The sequence below is a fragment of the Giraffa tippelskirchi genome, chromosome 1, assembly GCF_054371585.1.
Source record: "Giraffa tippelskirchi isolate mGirTip1 chromosome 1, T2T-mGirTip1v1.2.pri, whole genome shotgun sequence".
Lineage (NCBI taxonomy): Eukaryota > Metazoa > Chordata > Mammalia > Artiodactyla > Giraffidae > Giraffa > Giraffa tippelskirchi.
In genome coordinates, this window is record NC_137275.1 from 9,505,217 (window position 1) to 9,523,116 (window position 17,900).

The window sequence follows — 17,900 nt, forward strand, 5'->3', positions numbered from 1 at the left end:
ACAAACCAGTGGCTTGGCAACTGCTGGTTTCATTGGGGAAGGTAAGAAAGAAGGTCTAGAGGCAGTGTTCATGGCCCATCATTTCTTTTCCTCATTCCTGTGCAAATCCTTCATTTGAAATCCAACACATATGTAATCTTCTCTTTCCACAGATAATATGAAAAATTGGTATAGCATAAAATACTTTTTACCAGAAGATACTTTTCTTTTCCTTCCTATCCATTATGCAGAATTTAACTGAGCATCATTTTACTTAACTAATGCTATAAGTACATTCATTTAATATATGTTTGTCGGGACCAGCCGACGAGTCAACGTAGGCACAAACGCGGGATTCGTGCTGGGCCCATAACCCAGAGGTCGATGGATCGAAACCATCCTCTGCTACCAGAGGTCTGGAGAGGAATAGGTTTAATTATACTAGGGGTAGTCTCTCTGATAACTTTAATAGCATCCGCTATTACCGCTTCTATTGCTCTCAGTCAGTCTGTTCATACTGCTGCTTTTGTAGATGAGCTTGCTAAAAATACATCCAGCGCTCTAGGAATAAAAGAGGATATTGATAAACGATTAGAAGATCGCTTAAATGCCTTGTACGATTCTGTATTATACTTAGGAGAAGAAGTGCAAGGGCTGAAGCTTATGAGTAGATTGAGATGTCATGCCAATTATCATTGGATATGCGTCACTCAGAAAGAGTATAATGAATCAGATACACTGTGGCAACATATTAAGGCTCATCTTGCTGGAATATGGAGTCACGGTAACCTTTCTATAGATTTGGTAAAGTTACATCAAGAAATTTTAAACATTGAAAATGCGCCCTCTCCAAACACTGATATTGGCTCCACCGTTAATGGATTTCTGGAAGGGCTATTTTCCCATTTTCCTACCCTGAGTACATTTTGGCATTATATTCTCGGTCTTATGGTTCTATTGGCCGTTTTACTGCTTTTGATGTGTCTCATTCCATGCTGCATCAAGCGTTTAGCTTGGGAGCTGCTTAACATTAAAGCAGCTATTCATACTAATCATTTAAAACACAAAATCAATTGTGCTTTAGTAAATAAATAAGGGGGAGCTGTGGGGGGCAGCCTGAGAACAAACAGGATCTGCTTTGGGAGCTGCCTTGTTGACTCAAGGGTCTAATTCCAGACATAGCTCTCTGTCCCGCCACCCCTTATTATTCATTAACCTTAAGGAAACATCTTGCAGCCCCCGGAGCACATCTGACGCAGGACAAATGGCTTTTACGACCTAAGTCCTGAGAAACAAAGTCTTAAGATCTTGATTGATTGCTTTATGTTCCTTATGCGATCTTTGGTGCAAAGAATGTATTGTATAAGAATTTCCTGGTAGAAGGGTATAAAATCTGTGCGTAAAAATAAACAAGCATCATTAGCATCACTGACTGCAGTGATCCTCTCAACCCCGCTGCGTCTCTATCTACTTATTTCTCAGCCGAGGAATCCCGCGTTTGTGCCTACGTTGACTCGTCGGCCGGTCCCGACATATGTTTATGTTTATGCAATTCATAGTAAGGGTGAAAATGCAAATTTGTAACATATATATTTTTAATTTATTTTTTAATTGGAGTATAATTGCTTTACAATGTTGTATTATTTTATACCGTACAATAACATGAATCAGCCATATGTATACATATTCCTCTCCCTCTTGACCCTCCCTCCTACCTCCCCATCCCACTCCTTTAGTGTGAAAAAATACTTGCATGCTATATGCCAACTGCTAACTTTATATATAAAGAAACAGATTTAGGGCTAGTGGTATAGTTAGAGTGAATAATTTGAAATGAAGTTGACCAAATCTATGTATGTCAGACAAAAAATTCAAGTGCATTTAGAAGGGGTGAAACTTTATCCCAGAACTAAAGGTATAACTTTGAATGGGAACATACTTGCAAGCAATATCTAGCTATCTATAATCAGAGTGTTAATGGGATATTTAAACTTCTGCAATGAGATCAAAACACCCTCACCACTCCTGAGGACATTACTGTTCCATGTCATCAGAGAATAAAGTTCAAGTCTGGTTACCAAATTATGAACTATGTAAGGACTTCTTCGGGTAACTGTGTGGTTTGTGTTTTTCTTTTCTCTGCTTCAATTGTCCCTTTTGGTCTGTGATGTTTCTGATATTTCTCAGTATTTCATTGATGCTCCATGGAATTTGATGAACCAAGTCATGTCCAAAGTTGCCTATTACATTGGAACACAGAGGGGCAGCCCAGGTCAAAGAGACTATTTGGACCATTTGTGCACTGAGGAAGGAGCATTGCCATTACCTCTACCTCTAGAATACTAGGACCTCTATACTCATGGTCGGAATTAAGAACTGAAATCAGCAAAGAAGACTACTATACCTGAATTGAGACAAACCACTTAAATCTGTAGTCAAATAAGTGTTTTAATATTACTTCCAAAGTCTTAAAGACCCGTGACTCTCAACTATGGTTTCACATTAGAGCCATCTAGGAGAGTGTTCTTAAAACTCCAATGCTCAGGAAACCCCAAAGATCCCATTATTTGGTGAGAAGTTTGTTGATGCCTTGGCAGAAGGAGTAAAGGAATTGAGACTCAGTGTGGATTGTATGTGTGTGCTCAGTCGCTCAGTCATGTTCAACTATTTGTGACCCCATGGACTGTAGCCCACTAGGTTCCTCTGTCCAAGGAATTTTCCAGGGAAGAATACTGGGATGGGTTACCATTTTCTCTTCCAGGGGATCTTCCCAACCCAGGGATCGAAAATGTGCCTCTTGCATCTCCTGCATTGGCAGGTGGATTCTTTACCATTTTGCAACCTGGGAAGCCCCAGTGTAGATTAACCTAAACCAAAATGTCAGGAGACAGAATAAAGGCTAATTTTATCTTATAAATTCTTATTATAACATACTTTATACATTAGAATGACACCTCTGTGAATCTTTTTAGATTTTCAGTACTGAAAGTTAGCTTTGGGATTCACAGGTTGAGAAACCTGTGTATCATCTTTTTATCAAAGACAAGGTATAACATCAAGCAATTTATAGTGAGCTAGATTAGAAGGAGATGTTTGTATCACCTCCCCATACTTTTCCCCTGGCCAAACCCCTTGGAAACATTGGTTCATGCCTTAGGTGGAAGGAACAAAGGAATTGGGGCTCAATGTGGATTGTGTGTGTGTATATGTATGCTCAGTCATGTGAAGTGCATGGTTTCAGTACTTCCCCTTGCTTCCTTAGCCATGTCACAAAGTTGTGAGTTACAAAGTGTTAGTCGCTCAGTTGTGTCCTACTCCTTGTGACCCCATGGACTGTAGCCTGCCAGGCCCCAGTCTCCTCTGTCCATGGGATTCTCCAGGCAAGAATACTGGAGTGGGTTGCCATTCCCTTCTCCAGGCGATCTTCCCAACACAAGGACGAAACCCAGGTCTCCTCCATTGCAGGCAGATTCTCACCAGGAAGTTACTTAATTGCACTAATTGTACTAAGCCTCTCCCAATTGTCCTAATCTTGTCAGTCACAGAATTCCGCTGTTCCTCTGTAGCTCAAGTCTTTCTTAACCTATTATGGATCTTTCTGCTCATAAGACAAGGTCATATGCTTTGTCTCTAGCTCCACATCAATAATATACTAGCGTCTAGGTCAAGTTCCACTTTAAAAAAAAAAAACATGCATGGAGGTCTGTATCTCACTGGCCTCAGCTACAAGGTAGAAAATCCCCTTGGAGCAGCTGAGCAAGATACAGTCTGTTAGTCATTCTCTCCCCAAGGCAGAGCATCTCAATGGTTTAGATCTTGCCACTCAAAGTTTCAACCAGGGACCAAAAATGCAGATGTTTCAGGACCCATCCCAGGAACACTGAATCAGAATGTTAATTTTCACAAGGTTCTCATGTGATACACATGAATATAAAAGTTTTTGAGAAGCACTGGTTCAGGCCAGAGCATCTTTCTCCATCCTGGTTATGTGATAAAATCAGATGAAGAACTTTTACAAAGTGATCTTAAGCCCAGGCTCCATCCAAGGGCAATTCAATCAGAATCTATTAGTTAGGATCTGGGCATAAGTGCATTTAGAAGCTCCTTACATGAATGTGAAACAGAAGACTTCAATGGACATTTCTCTGAAGAAGATATACAGATGGCCAAAAGGCACATGAAAAGATGCTCAACATCATTAATCATCACTTTTCATCATAAGGTGTGATTGATTTTGTTCTCTTCGAAGTTATATAGACTCGATGTGCATTATTTTGATATCCATGTACTCTGGACAGAATACTTTTCTGTAGTGGCGGATGTGGAAAATCATACCATACTTCTGAATTTTGTTGTTGTTCAGTTGGTAAGTTGTATCTGACTCTTTGAACCTCAAGAACTACAGCACACCAGGTTTCCCTGTCCTCACTATCTCCCAGAGTTTATTCAAACTCATGTCGAATGAGTTGGTGATTCCATCCAACCATCTTATTCTCTGTTGCCCACTTCTCCTCCTACCCTCAATTTTTCCCAGCATCAAGGTCTTTCCACTTCTGAGTCTTAGGGAGGCTAAGTACTCTTTGAAGACACTACATGTGTGCATGCTCAGTTATCTCCAATTCTTTGTAACCTCATGGTTTTTAGCCCACCATGCTTCTCTGTCCATGAGATTCTCCTGGAAAGAATACTGGAGTGGGTTACCATTTCCTCCTCCAGGGAATCTTCATGACCCAGGGATTGAACCTGTGTCTTCTGTGGCTTCTGCATTAGTAGGTGGATCCTTTACCACTGAGCTACCTGGGAAGCCCTAAAGACACTACTCATCACCATAGTAGACATCGCTAGTTGAACATGTACAAATTACTTTGTTGAATATGGGCAGCATTGGCTAAAAAATCTATTTTTTTTATAACTTTCCACCTTGGCTGGAAAAAAAAAATTAAGTGTTTCAAGTGTTCTGTATGCAGTTTACGACACAATGGTATGCATGGCTAATTTTTAATATGATGTTTAGAACATGAACTGAGAAGAGTTTGATGTCTTACAAACGAAAAATACATTGATGGTCATCATGTGTCTGACCCTGGGCAGGACAGTGGGGTAGAGAGGACAAAAAAAAAAAAAAAATGTTTAAAAGCTTAATTTAGTACCTGAAAATTCCATTGCAAATGTATTTCTCTGTTATGAGACCTTGCCATTTCTGCCTAATTAAAATTGAGACAGCAATTTGATGTGTTCAGCTGGTAAAACTTCTTGGAGGAATAAATAACATCCAGGGAGAGAAGTCAGCCATGATGCCCTGGATTGTTTACAACGGTCAGTGTCTTAATGGAAACACAGCTGCAGGATTAAAAAACACAGTAATGTTTAGCTTTTTCCAACATTTTCACATTTTATCCAACAAAATCCTTAAATCAACTCCCTAAGAAGTTAATGAAGTTAATTAGTTAACATAGACGAGGTCATGCTCTTCTAACCAACAACCTCCAAAAGTCTGTTGTTTAACAAAATGATTTCTTGCCAACGCAACTTCTCACTCATTGAAATTCCGGATGACTCACTGATCTAGACTCTTTCTGTGATATAGCTTCACTATCTCAACATGTGGACTCTATTCTGGACATAAAGAAGAGGGTCAGAACAACTTAGAAATAAAATACTCCACAGATGCAAGCCACTCTGTATGAAGCAAAGTGGCATCTTTTTACTGATCAGAGTTTAAGGACCTGGGTTATGGGCTCAGACCCCCTTAACGATAGTGGGATTTGAACACTATGGGTATCATTAGCCTCTATATTCTCTTTAATGAATAGAAGCAGCAATATTTGTTTTACATTCAATGAAATAATGCATTGAAACTCTTTGAACATTATATGTTGTGCTAAGTTGCTTCTGTGGTGTCCGACTCTTTGCAACCCTGTGGACTATAGCCCACCAGGCTCCTCTGCCCATGGGATTCTCCAGGCAAGAACACTGGAATGGGTTGCCATTTCCTAGTCCAGGGGATCTTTCCCACCCAGGGATCAAACCCAAGTCTGTTGAGAAATCTTTTAAGTCTTCTACATTGGCAGTGGTTTCTTTACCACTAGCGCCACCTGTAATGAATCCAGAAAACAAATTATTCTTATTAGGTGATCAAGATGTCCTCTATTAAGATAAGGTTGTTTTGATGGGCAATTTTATGTGTCAACATGACTAGTCTTCGGTTATTCAGTCAAATAATAATCTAGGTGTGCTGTGAAGGCATTTCATAGATGTGATTACAATCTATAACCAGTAAAATTCAAAAAAGAAATTTAAGTAATTATTATTCTTAATAGTCTATGTACCTGATTCAGTCAGTTAAAATGTCAGTTAAAAGTCAGTTTTTATTAAGATAAAAAATTCAACCCATGGACCACAGTTTCAGCTCACACTGGAGAATCCCATGATGGCTTGCCCTATGGATTTTGGACTCAAATTGCCACCAAAATCACAGAGAGTTTGATTTTTACTTAAAGTGGTTAATGACTCAATGATCAACATGATTTGATTCCTATTTTAAGGAAGCTTCTAATGTAAGAAGGTAAGACGATTTGGGCCAAAACAACTACAAAATAAAGAACGCGATGATAAATGACATGGAAGTGAGGAGGAGGAAAAAGGAAAGTGACATTTTTGAATATTTATTGTGTTCCAAGAATTAGACTAGGGTTTTAGGGTCTTCTCTGGTGGCTCAGATGGTAAAGAATCAGCCTGCCAATGCAGGAGAAACAAGAGATGTGGGTTCGATCTCTGAGTTGGGAAGATCCCCTGGAAAAGGAAATAGCAACCCACTCCAGTATTCTTGCCTGGAGAATTCTATGGACAAAGGAGCCTGACAGGCTACAGTTCATAGGGTTGCAAAGAGTCAGACACAACTGAGCGACTAACACTTCACACTTTAGGATCTTTATGGTTGATCCAATTTAACACACAACCATTGTATGATCTGTGTAATTGACTGTTTTGAGGAGGAAATTAGAGGCCAAAAAAATTGAAAGCATTTTTCCACATTTCATGAAAGAACAGGAATCAGTATGTGGTGAATATTTGGAGGGCAGATGAGGGAAGGTGAAAGGGAAACAAGATGTGCCTCAAATATTTGGGAAATAGATCCACTTTCACTCAAATTGGTATATATTTGTCCATGTCTCTTTCCATACATAAGAGGACTCTCCATTCTCTCTGCTCACCTGAAACTTTCCAAGAACCCAACACAAGGAGTCAACATTTCATGAAAAATTTTATGACATTGTAACTTAAATTTCACCTGTCAGTTTATTTTTTTCTTCAGACTCGGCTCTTTTACATTCTGCACTATGTTTTTATGTGAATATTGCTAGATGTCTGACACATCTGAGTATAGAAGAACCTTAGTAAATATGAACAAACTGAATGAAGGTTTATATTCATTGCTTATGTTCTAAACTCAGTGTGATTCTAGCACCAGCTCTACTGTTAATTCTGTAAATTTGGACAGCCAACAAGGTATATAGCTTTTAAATTTTCATCTCTGAAGTAGATGGTTTAAATGGCCTTTACAGCACTTTGCAAGTCTAATGTTCACTCATTATTTCAAGAAATATCTCTCTGGATCTCACTGTTAGTCTTCTGGACAGACAGTAATGGTGTTGAGTTTAGCCCAATGCTTTATGGTGACCTAAATGGGAAGGAAAAAAAAAAAAAAAAACAAAACGGAGTGGGGGATATATGTGTATGTAAGGCTGATTCACTTTGCTCTACAGCAGAAACTAGCACAATATTGTAAAGCAACTGTGAAAGTGAAAGTGAAGTTTCGCAGTTGTGTCTGACTCTTTGCGATCCCATGGACTGTAGCCTAACAGGCTCCTCCATCCATGGGATTTTCCAGGCAAGAATACTGGAGTGGATTGCCATGTCCTTCTCCAGAGGATCTTTCCAACCCAGGGATTGAACCAGGGTCTCCCACATTGTAAGCAGACACTTTACCATCTAAGACACCAGGGAAAAAAAGTTTACAAAAGATGCAATATGAAAGATGTTAACAATGCTTTCAATCCATGGAATTCTCTACTATTCTTTCCTAGGGAATTCCATGGGCTGAGGGGCCTGGCAAGCTACAGTCCATGGGATTTCAGAGAGTTGGACATGACTGAGCAACTAACCTTTTCACTTTTCATACATATAATTCATATATTATTATTTATATTTAAGAATGCATTACTTGGCCTGTGGTAAGCTTGTCATGTGGATGAAGCACAAGCTGGAATTAAGATTTCTGGGAGAAATATCAATAACCTCAGACACGCAGATGATGCCACCCTTATGAAGACAAAGAAGAACTGAAAAGTCTCTTGCTGAAAGTGAAAGAGGAGAGTGAAAAAGCTGGATTAAAACTCAACATTCAAAAAAACTAAGATCATAGCATCCAGTCCCACCAATTCATAGCAAATAGATGGGGAAACAATGGAAACAGTGACAGACTTTATTTTGGGGGGCTTCAAAATCACTGCAGATGGTAACTGCAGCCATGAAATTAAAAGATGCTTGCTCCTTGGAAGAAAAAGCTATGACAAACCTAGATAGCACATTAAAAAGCAGCGACATTATTTCAGAGATATTACTTTACCAACAAAGGTCCGGAAAGTCAAAGTTGTGGTTTTTCCAGTAGTCGTGTATGGATGTCATAGTTGGACCATAAAGAAAGCTGAGCACTGAAGAATTGATGTTTTTGAACTGTGGTGTTGGAGAAGACTCTTGAGAGTCCCTTGGACTGCAAGGATATCCAACCAGTCCATCCTAAAGGAAATCAGTCCAGAATATTTATTGGAAGGACTGATGCTGAAGCTGAAGCTCCGATACTTTGGCCACCTGATGCGAAGAACTGACTCTTTGGAAAAGACCCTGATACTGAAAATGATTGAAGGCAGGAGGAGAGGGGGATGACAGAGGATGACATGGTTGGATTTTATCACCGACTTGAGTTTGGACATGAGTTTGAGCAAGTCCAGGATTTGGTGATGGGCAGGAAGGCCTGGCGTGCTGTAGTCCATGGGGTTGCAAAGAGTTGGACATGACTGAGTGACTAAACTGAAGCTTTAATTTCAAAAATTTCTTTCTTTCTCCCTTCCTCTCTTTTTCTGCACTACTCTGCAGCCACTGTCAGAGTAAATCTGACTTGGCACATCAGCCCTTGCCCTAAATCCAGAGATGATCGGTTACCTGTCTAAAAGGCAACAAATGATACTCTCTGCCAAGACCCTCTACTCTATATCACTGTTTCATCTTGCATCATCTCCTGGAGACAGATTCACAGCCCTCCATGGTTTCACAGAATGAAAGCACTGTTGTTATTTATACTTACTTTCTTCCCACCTGCTTCTGAAAAAAAAAAAATTTTGTAGTCAGACAGAAGGAAAACAGAAATTTGCCTGCTCTATCAATCTTTCTGTCTCCCAATATGGTTAGATTTATGAGGACAGAAGGCAATAGTAGAAACAGCACTAGATAAGAAGATAGAAGACTAGTTTCTAGGTTAAAGGCAATGATTTAAAGACAAGTGCTTAGTAAATGGCATATTCTATCCATACATCAGGTATCCTTATTATTCTGAATCATTTGGTTTTATTTGTGTTTTTATTTGCCATAACTAGTATAAATGTTTGAGAATGTAATTTCATTCCTTAGTTTATATTCTTGTAAAATGATAGATTTTAATTAAATACTATTATCAGCCTGATATCCAGCTTAAAGATATCTGCTTGCTACAAAACCTTTTACCTTAATTATGGAAAACCTTGTATCCAGTACTAATAGAAAATAGACATTACCAACTAGCATTATATCAAGGCTATGGTCTTCCCAGTGGTCATGTATAGTTGTGAGAGCTGGACCATAAAGAAGGAAGAAGGCCAAAGAATTGATGCCTTTGAACTGTGGTGCTGGAGAAGACTCCTGAAAGTCTGCTGGAGATCAAACCAGTCAGTCTTAAGGGAGACTAACCCTGAATGTTCACTGGAAGGGTTGATGCTGAAGCTGAAGCTCCAGTATTTTGCTCATCTGATGCGAACAGATGGCTCATTGGAAAAGTCCCTGATGCTGGGAAAGATTGAGGGCAGAAGGAGAAGAGAGCATCAGAGGATGAGATGGCTAGACAGCATCGCTGATGCAATGAACATGAACTTGAGCAAACTCTGGTAGATAGTGAGGCCTGGAGTGCTTCAGTCCACGGGGTCACAAAGAGTTAGACACAACTGGGCAACTGAACAACAACAACAACAGACATTATGGAGAAGAGAAAGTCCAACTAACTGGAAACAATTGTGATAAATAAGGTATTTAAAAAGTTTTTTGTGGTTGTTATACCAAGTTTGAACATCATTTTGATGTCACAACTCACTCCTTTAACTGGCTTTAATCTTTATATTGTTGCTTATTTCCCCAGGTGGAATCCATTCCTGGTTTCAGTGTGACTATCATTGTTCCAGTCATTACATCTGGAAGCAAAATCTGGACAGCCTGGCCCCATCTGCATTTCTCTCAAATGGGTCACTATTTTCAAGAGAGAAAATGATTATCATAAGTGCCCTTAGTAGCCTTTCTCTTGTGTTGTTGCATGCCAAATTCACTGGATTTGGTGCGGAAATATCAGAAGTGTTCTAATCCAGCCAAGAACCACAGAAGATTGGTGTGGCTAGAAGACCAAACTCCCCTGAAGTCAAACGTTGCTGATACTTGAACTCTGGGACCAGGTAGGGAGGAAAGAAGGTACGTGCAGAAGGCAGTCAGTGGTGCCAGAAGGACTCTCTCATGCCCACTGGTCCCCTAGACCATCTCTCTGCCCCTTCTCCAGATCCTTGACAATCCATTCCTAAAATCAAAGTTTTAATAGAGTTAAAACACATGTTTTTGAACTGTCCAAACATAGTTTGTAAAAACAATAAATCAGCAGAGCCAATTCAACATATATGTGAAAAAATGCACACATCTAATGCATGTAGGTGTGTATAGAGACACATAAATTAAACATATATAAAAGATTTGCTTATTCATTATAAATATTGAAATAGTATACTGTTACATACTGGATGTGGTAAATGAACCTACCATATTATAAAGAAGTACTTTAAAAAGAATTGTTGAAACTACATGAATCTATTTACTTGTGTAAGGGCATATGTATCTGTTTAGCTGTATTAAGGTAACATATATGAGAATAAGTGAGTGCTCAAACACATGCATGTCAGCATGATTTGTGAGAGACAGAGGAAAAATGATCTTTCATTTGCCACCAGCTTCAGTTAGCTCTTGTAGTGGGATAAGTTTTCTGCTTGCTCCTTACTGCAACTTCTAAACTATTTATTCCACTAGCTATATAAAAAAGCTTCTCTTAAGTATGTGCCATTAAACTTTACCACCCACTACTCCTTTCTTTATTGCTGTCATCAACTACTCACCAGTCAGTAACCCTTATCTATTGATGTCTTTAGCATCTGGCTTACAGTCATCTTCTCTACCACTAACTCTTGTTAACATCATTGGTGGTCTTCACCACTATGGTGATGATATTATCCAATAGCCTGGACTATGTTCTTGACATTCCAGCTCCAATGACCTTGTCCCTGTTCGCTTCCATTTCTGGTGTCCAAAGACGTATGCTACATCTTGTCCCATCCACAACTGCTCAGACTCTAAGATGTCTATTTTAAGTGCCCCAATCTGTAACAACCATATTTTCCTAAGTAAGAACCATACTTTCTGTATAATCATGTTTGTCCTCTCTCAGAAAACTGTTTCACATAATTGTCTCCCTCCTAAAAGTTTCAGCATTTGCTGTGCCTATACACAAGGGTAATCAATGACCTTAACTATTATTGTGTAAAGCCAATCACTTAGACATGATTTTATCTTCCCACCATAAGATTCTGTTGTTGTTCAGTCACTAAGTCACATTCAACTTTTTGTGACCCCATGAACTGCAGCATGCCAGGCTTCCCTGTCTTTCGCTACCTCCCTAAGTTTGCTAAACTCATGTCCATTGAATCAGAGATGCCATCCAACTAGCTCATCCTCTGTCACCCCTTTTCTCCTCTTGTTTTCAATCTTTGCCAGCATCTGGGTCTTTTCCAATGAGTCGGCTCTTCACATTAGGTGGCCAACGTTTTGGAGCTTCAGCTTCAGCACTAGTCCTTTCAATGAATATTCAGGGTTGATTTCCTTTAGGATCAGCTGGTTTGATTTCCTTGCTGACCAAGGGACTCTCATGAGTCTTCTCCAGCACCATGACCTGCCTGCATCTGTGTTTATACTGTCATTCTTCTATCCTAGTCAAACAGACACTTTCTCTTCTCTCTAACACCAGCAGTTCTACTCTCCTTTAGTCAATCTATTCACAGGTAAAATGATCCATTATGTTTTTTCCATTCTGTTTTCAGTTCAGTCGCTCTGTCATGTCTGACTCTTTGCGACCCCATGGACTGTGCACTCCAGGCTTTCCTGTCCATCACCAACTCCCAGAGCTTGCTCAAACTCACGTCCATCGAGTCGGTGATGCCATCCAACCATGTCACCCTCTGTTGTCCCCTGTTCTGTATTATTTTGTATAATTTCCTTAAGACACAAAGTTTCACATTCCTCCACTGTTCATTTACAGAGCTGTCTCCCTTTGCTCCTTCAGCTGACCTGGGTTGTTTGCCCAGTAGAGTAATCCAGACCCTTACTCCTGAATCCTTGACTCTATGGGTGTTTTGCCTTGCCAGGTTATATGTGTAGCAACAATCTGTTTACTACTGTTTAAGCACAAAAGTGTCAGTGATGCCACAAGTCCAGGGAGTGGGCTAGACTGCTGCTGCTGTTGCTTAGTCACTCAGTCATGTCCGACTCTGCGATCCAATGAACTGTAGCCTGCAAGCCTCCTCTGTCCATGGAATTTTCCAGTCAAGAGTACTGCAGTGGGTTGCTATTACCTCCTCCAGAGGATCTTCCCAACCCAGGGGTCAAACCCGGATCTCCTGAATCGCAGGCAGATTATTTTCCACTGAGCTACCAGGGAGGCCCTGTAGGCAAGACTAGGTGAAACTAATTCACTTATTTTGCATTTCCATTCTGCAAAATACAGTGACTAATTTCTGCTTCTATAAAATGTCCCCTTTTTTGAGGTTTAATTTATGGTTCAGTTCATGGGTTATTATTTTACATACATAATTCTATATTTTATTCAACCATTCATTGTTTTATAGGGGTGACTCCTTTCTGTTCCTCTTAATGGCAAAAGATTTTACCTCTTTAAGCCTAGATGCTATCTTTACTGACCAAATATTAGTGCGTGTATTCAACTTCCATTTATAAAGTGAATATTCAAGCAAAAATGTTATATGAGTCTCCTAGTATGCCAACTGTCTTTGTCAGCAGCAATTGGGACAAAATTTCAGCTGCATTGTTAATTTTTTCCTGTCATCGATTAACTTGTCAAGTTTGTGAAATCTATTTTTGTTCTCAGAGTATTTGCATGTTTAAATAGAACTCTCCTCCAACTGGTGACACCAAAACAGTGGTTTATGGACATCACCAGATGGTTAACACCAAAATCAGATTGATTATATTCTTTGCAGCCAAAGATGGAGAAGCTCTATACAGTTATCAAAAACAAGACCGGGAGCAGACTGTGGCTCAGATCATGAACTGCTTATTGCCAAATTCAGACTTAAATTGAAGAAAGTAGGGAAAACCACTAGTCCATTCAGGTATGACCTAGATCAAATCCCTTATGAGTATACAGTAGAAGTGACAAATAGATTTAAGGGACTAGATCTGATAGACAGAATGCCTGATGAACTATGGATAGAGGTTCATGACATTGTACAGGAGACAGGGATCAAGACAATCCCCATGGAAAAGAAATGCAAAAAAGCAAAATGGCTGTCTGAGGAGGCCTTACAGATAGCTGGGAAGAGAAGAGAAGCGAAAAGCAAAGGAGAAAAGGAAAGATATTCCCATTTGAATGCAGAGTTCCAAAGAAGAGCAAGGAGAGATAAGAAAGCCTTCCTCAGCGATCAGTGCAAAGAAATAGAGGCAAACAACAGATTGGGAAAGACTAGAGATCTCTTCAAGAAAATTAGAGATACCAAAGGAACATTTCATGCAAAGATAGGCTCGATAAAGGACAGAAATGGTATGGACCTAACAGAAGCAGAACATATTAAGAAGAGGTGGCAAGAATACACAGATGAACTGTACAAAAAAGATCTTCATGACCCAGATAATCATGATGGTGTGATCACTCACCTAGAGCCAGACATCCTGGAGTGTGAAGTCAAGTGGGCCTTAAAAAGCATCACTACGAACAAAGCTAGTGGAGGTGATGGAATTCCAGTTGAGCTATTTCAAATCCTGAAAGATGATGCTGTGAAAGTGCTGCACTCAATATGCCAGCAAATTTGGAAAACTCAGCAGTGGCAAAAGGACTGGAAAAGGTCAGTTTTCATTCCAATCCCAAAGAAAGGCAATGCCAAAGAATGCTCAAACTACCACGCAATAGCACTCATCTCGCATGCTAGTAAAGTAATGCTCAAAATTCTCCAAGCCAGGCTTCAGCAATACGTGAACTGTGAACTTCCAGATGTTCAAGCTGGTTTTAGAAAAGGCAGAGGAACCAGAGATCAAATTGCCAATATCCGCTGGAACATAGTAAAAACAAGCGAGTTCCAGAAAAACATCTATTTCTGCTTTATTGGCTATGCCAAAGCCTTTGACTGTGTGGATCACAATAAACTGTGGAAAATTCTGAAAGAGATGGGAATACCAGACCTTCTGACCTGTCTCTTGAGAAACCTGTATGCAGGTTAAGGAGTAACAGTTAGAACTGGACGTGGAACAACAGACTGGTTCCAGCTAGGAAAAGGAGTACGTCAAGCCTGTATATTGTCACTCTGCTTATTTAACTTATATGCAGAGTACATCATGAGAAATGCTGGGCTGGAAGAAGCACAAGCTGGAATCAAGATTGCCGGAGGAAGTATCAATAACCTCAAGATATGCAGATGACACCACCCTTATGGCAGAGAGTGAAGAAGAACTAAAGAGCCTCTTGATGAAAGTGAAAGAGGAGAGTGAAAAAGTTGGCTTAAAGCTCAACGTTCATGATCTTAGGATCATGGCATCTGGTCCCATCACTTCATGGGAAATAGATGGGGAAACAGTGGAAACAGTGTCAGACTTTATTTTTTTGGGCTCCAAGATCACTGCTGATGGTGATTGCGGCCATGAAATTAAAAGACGCTTACTCCTTGGAAGGAAGGTTATGGCCAACCTAGACAGCATATTTAAAAGCAGAGACATTACTTTGCCAACAAAAGTCCGTCTAGTCAAGGCTATGCTTTTTCCAGTGGTCATGTATGGATATGAGAATTAGACGGTGAAGAAAGCTGAGCATCGCAGAATTGATGCTTTTGAGCTGTGGTGTTGGTGGTGTTGGAGAAGACTCTTGAGAGTCCCTTGGACTACAAGGAGATCCAATCAATCCATCCTAAAGCAGATCAATCCTGGGTGTTCATTGGATGGTCTGATGTTGAAGCTGAAACTCCAATACTTTGGCCACCTCATGCGAAGAGTTGACTCATTGGAAAAGACCCTACCTGCTGGGTAGGATTGGGGGCAGGAGGAGAAGGGGACGACAGAGGATGAGATGGTTGGATGGCATCACTGACTCGATGGACATGGGTTTGGGTGGACTCTGGGAGTTGGTGATGGACAGAGAGGCCTGGCGTGCTGCAATTCATGGGGTCGCAAAGAGTCAGACACGACTGAGCGACTGAACTGAACTGAATGATTCCTAAAGAGGTGGCAAAATTTTCACATTTTTAAGAATTTCACCCTAGTGGTTTTCCACCAAGCTTTACATCTTCATTATTAGCTACTTACAGTTAAAAATTAAATATAGGAGTTCCATTCCACTTAACATGAGTCCTGGGAGGGGATTTTATTGAGACTATTATGATAACAACAAGGGTAAGTTTTATATAAACTTTAAGCCCTTGTTTCTATTTTTCTGAAGGTGGTTGTATTTTCATGCCTTTGACATGCATTCAGGCAGTGCTTTTGTTATGCTATTTATACATGCACCCTTAACTCTGTCATATTTGAACCCAATTCATACTCTTCCATTTACTGGCTAACAGCCCAGTTGGTCTTTTTGATTAGGTTTCTACTCTAAAAGATTTTGCACAGAAAAAGAAACCATAAACAACACAAGCAGACAACCTACAAAATGAGAGAAAGTATTTGCAACCAACAAGGAACTAATCTCCAAAATATGCAAGTAGCTCATTCAGCTCAATACCAAAAATAAAAAAACAAAAAAACAAAACCACACCAAAAGCAATTCAATTGAAAAATGGTTAGAAAACCTAACTAGACCTTTCTCCAAAGAAGACATCCAGAAGGCCAAAACACACACAAAAAGATGCTCAACATCACTAATTATTAGAGAAATGCAAATCCAAAGTGCAGAGAGATATCTCCTCATCTGTCAGAATGGTTATCATCAAAATGTTTATAAACAATAAATGCTGGAGAGGATGTGGAGGAAAGAGAATCTTCTCACTCCATTTTCCAGAATGTAAAATTGTGATAGTCACTATGGACACAGTATGGAGGTTCTCGAAAAACTAAAAATAGAACTGCTATATGATCCTGCAATCCCATTCCTGGGCACCTATACAGAGAAGACAATAATTCAGTAAGATATAAGCACCTCAGTGTTCATTGCAACACTATATATAACATAATAACCAAGACATGCAGGCAACCTAAATTTGCAGCAACATGGATAGATTTAGAGATTATACTAAGTGAAGTAAGTTAGGTCAAGACAAATATTATATAACATATGAAATCTTTTTAAAAATGATACAAATGAACCTATTTACAAAGCAGAAATAGAGTCACAAACACAGAAAATAAATTTATGATTACTAAAAGGGAAAGGGAGCAGGGGAGGGATAAATAAGGAGTTTGGGAAACAACAAGGATCTACTGTATATCACAGGGGATTATACTCAGTATTTTGAAATAGCCTACACGGGAAAATAACTTGAAGAAGAATATACCTATGTGTGTGTGTGTGTGTGTGTGTGTGTAACTGAATCACTTTGCTGTACCCTTGAAATTAATATAATATTGCAAATCAACTATTGTTCGATTTAAAATGATCATAATATTAACATAATCTCGCAAAATTGCCACATGTGTCAGTCAAATAATGCATGTGAAGTGCTCAGTATAGATTTAGAACAGGATGCTTTAATTATTGCTATCATCATTTGGACAATCTACATTAAGAAAATTTTACTATATCTAATAAAATATCTATGCCCAAGCATTATTTATCACTGTGCTATTTATAAAATTCCAAATGAGAAATATTAGAAAGAAGGCTTCCCTAGTGGCTCAGTTGGTAAAGAACCCTCCTGCCAATGCAGGAGAAATAAGAGACACGGGTTTGATCCCTGGGTCAGAAAGATCCCCTGGAGAAGGAAATGGCAACCCACTCCAGTACTCTTGCCTGGAGAATTCCATGGATAGAGGAGCCTGGCGGGATGTAGTCCACGGGGTGGCAAAGAGTTGGACACGACTGTGTGACTAACTTTCACTTTTTTTTTTCCAGAATGAAGAATATATTTGATGAGACACATGACAGTATTAAAATAATGCTCATAGATACTTTGAAATCACTTGCAAATTTAATTTTGCTTCAAAGTTAAGTAATTGAAACAGAAAATAAGATTTAATGTGGGAGAATCCCATGGACAGAGGAACCTGGTGGGTATAGTCAATAGGGTTGCAAAGAGTTGGACATGACTGAAGTGATTTAGCACACACACATATGATATTAGTGACATACAAATAAATTATCCACCCATATC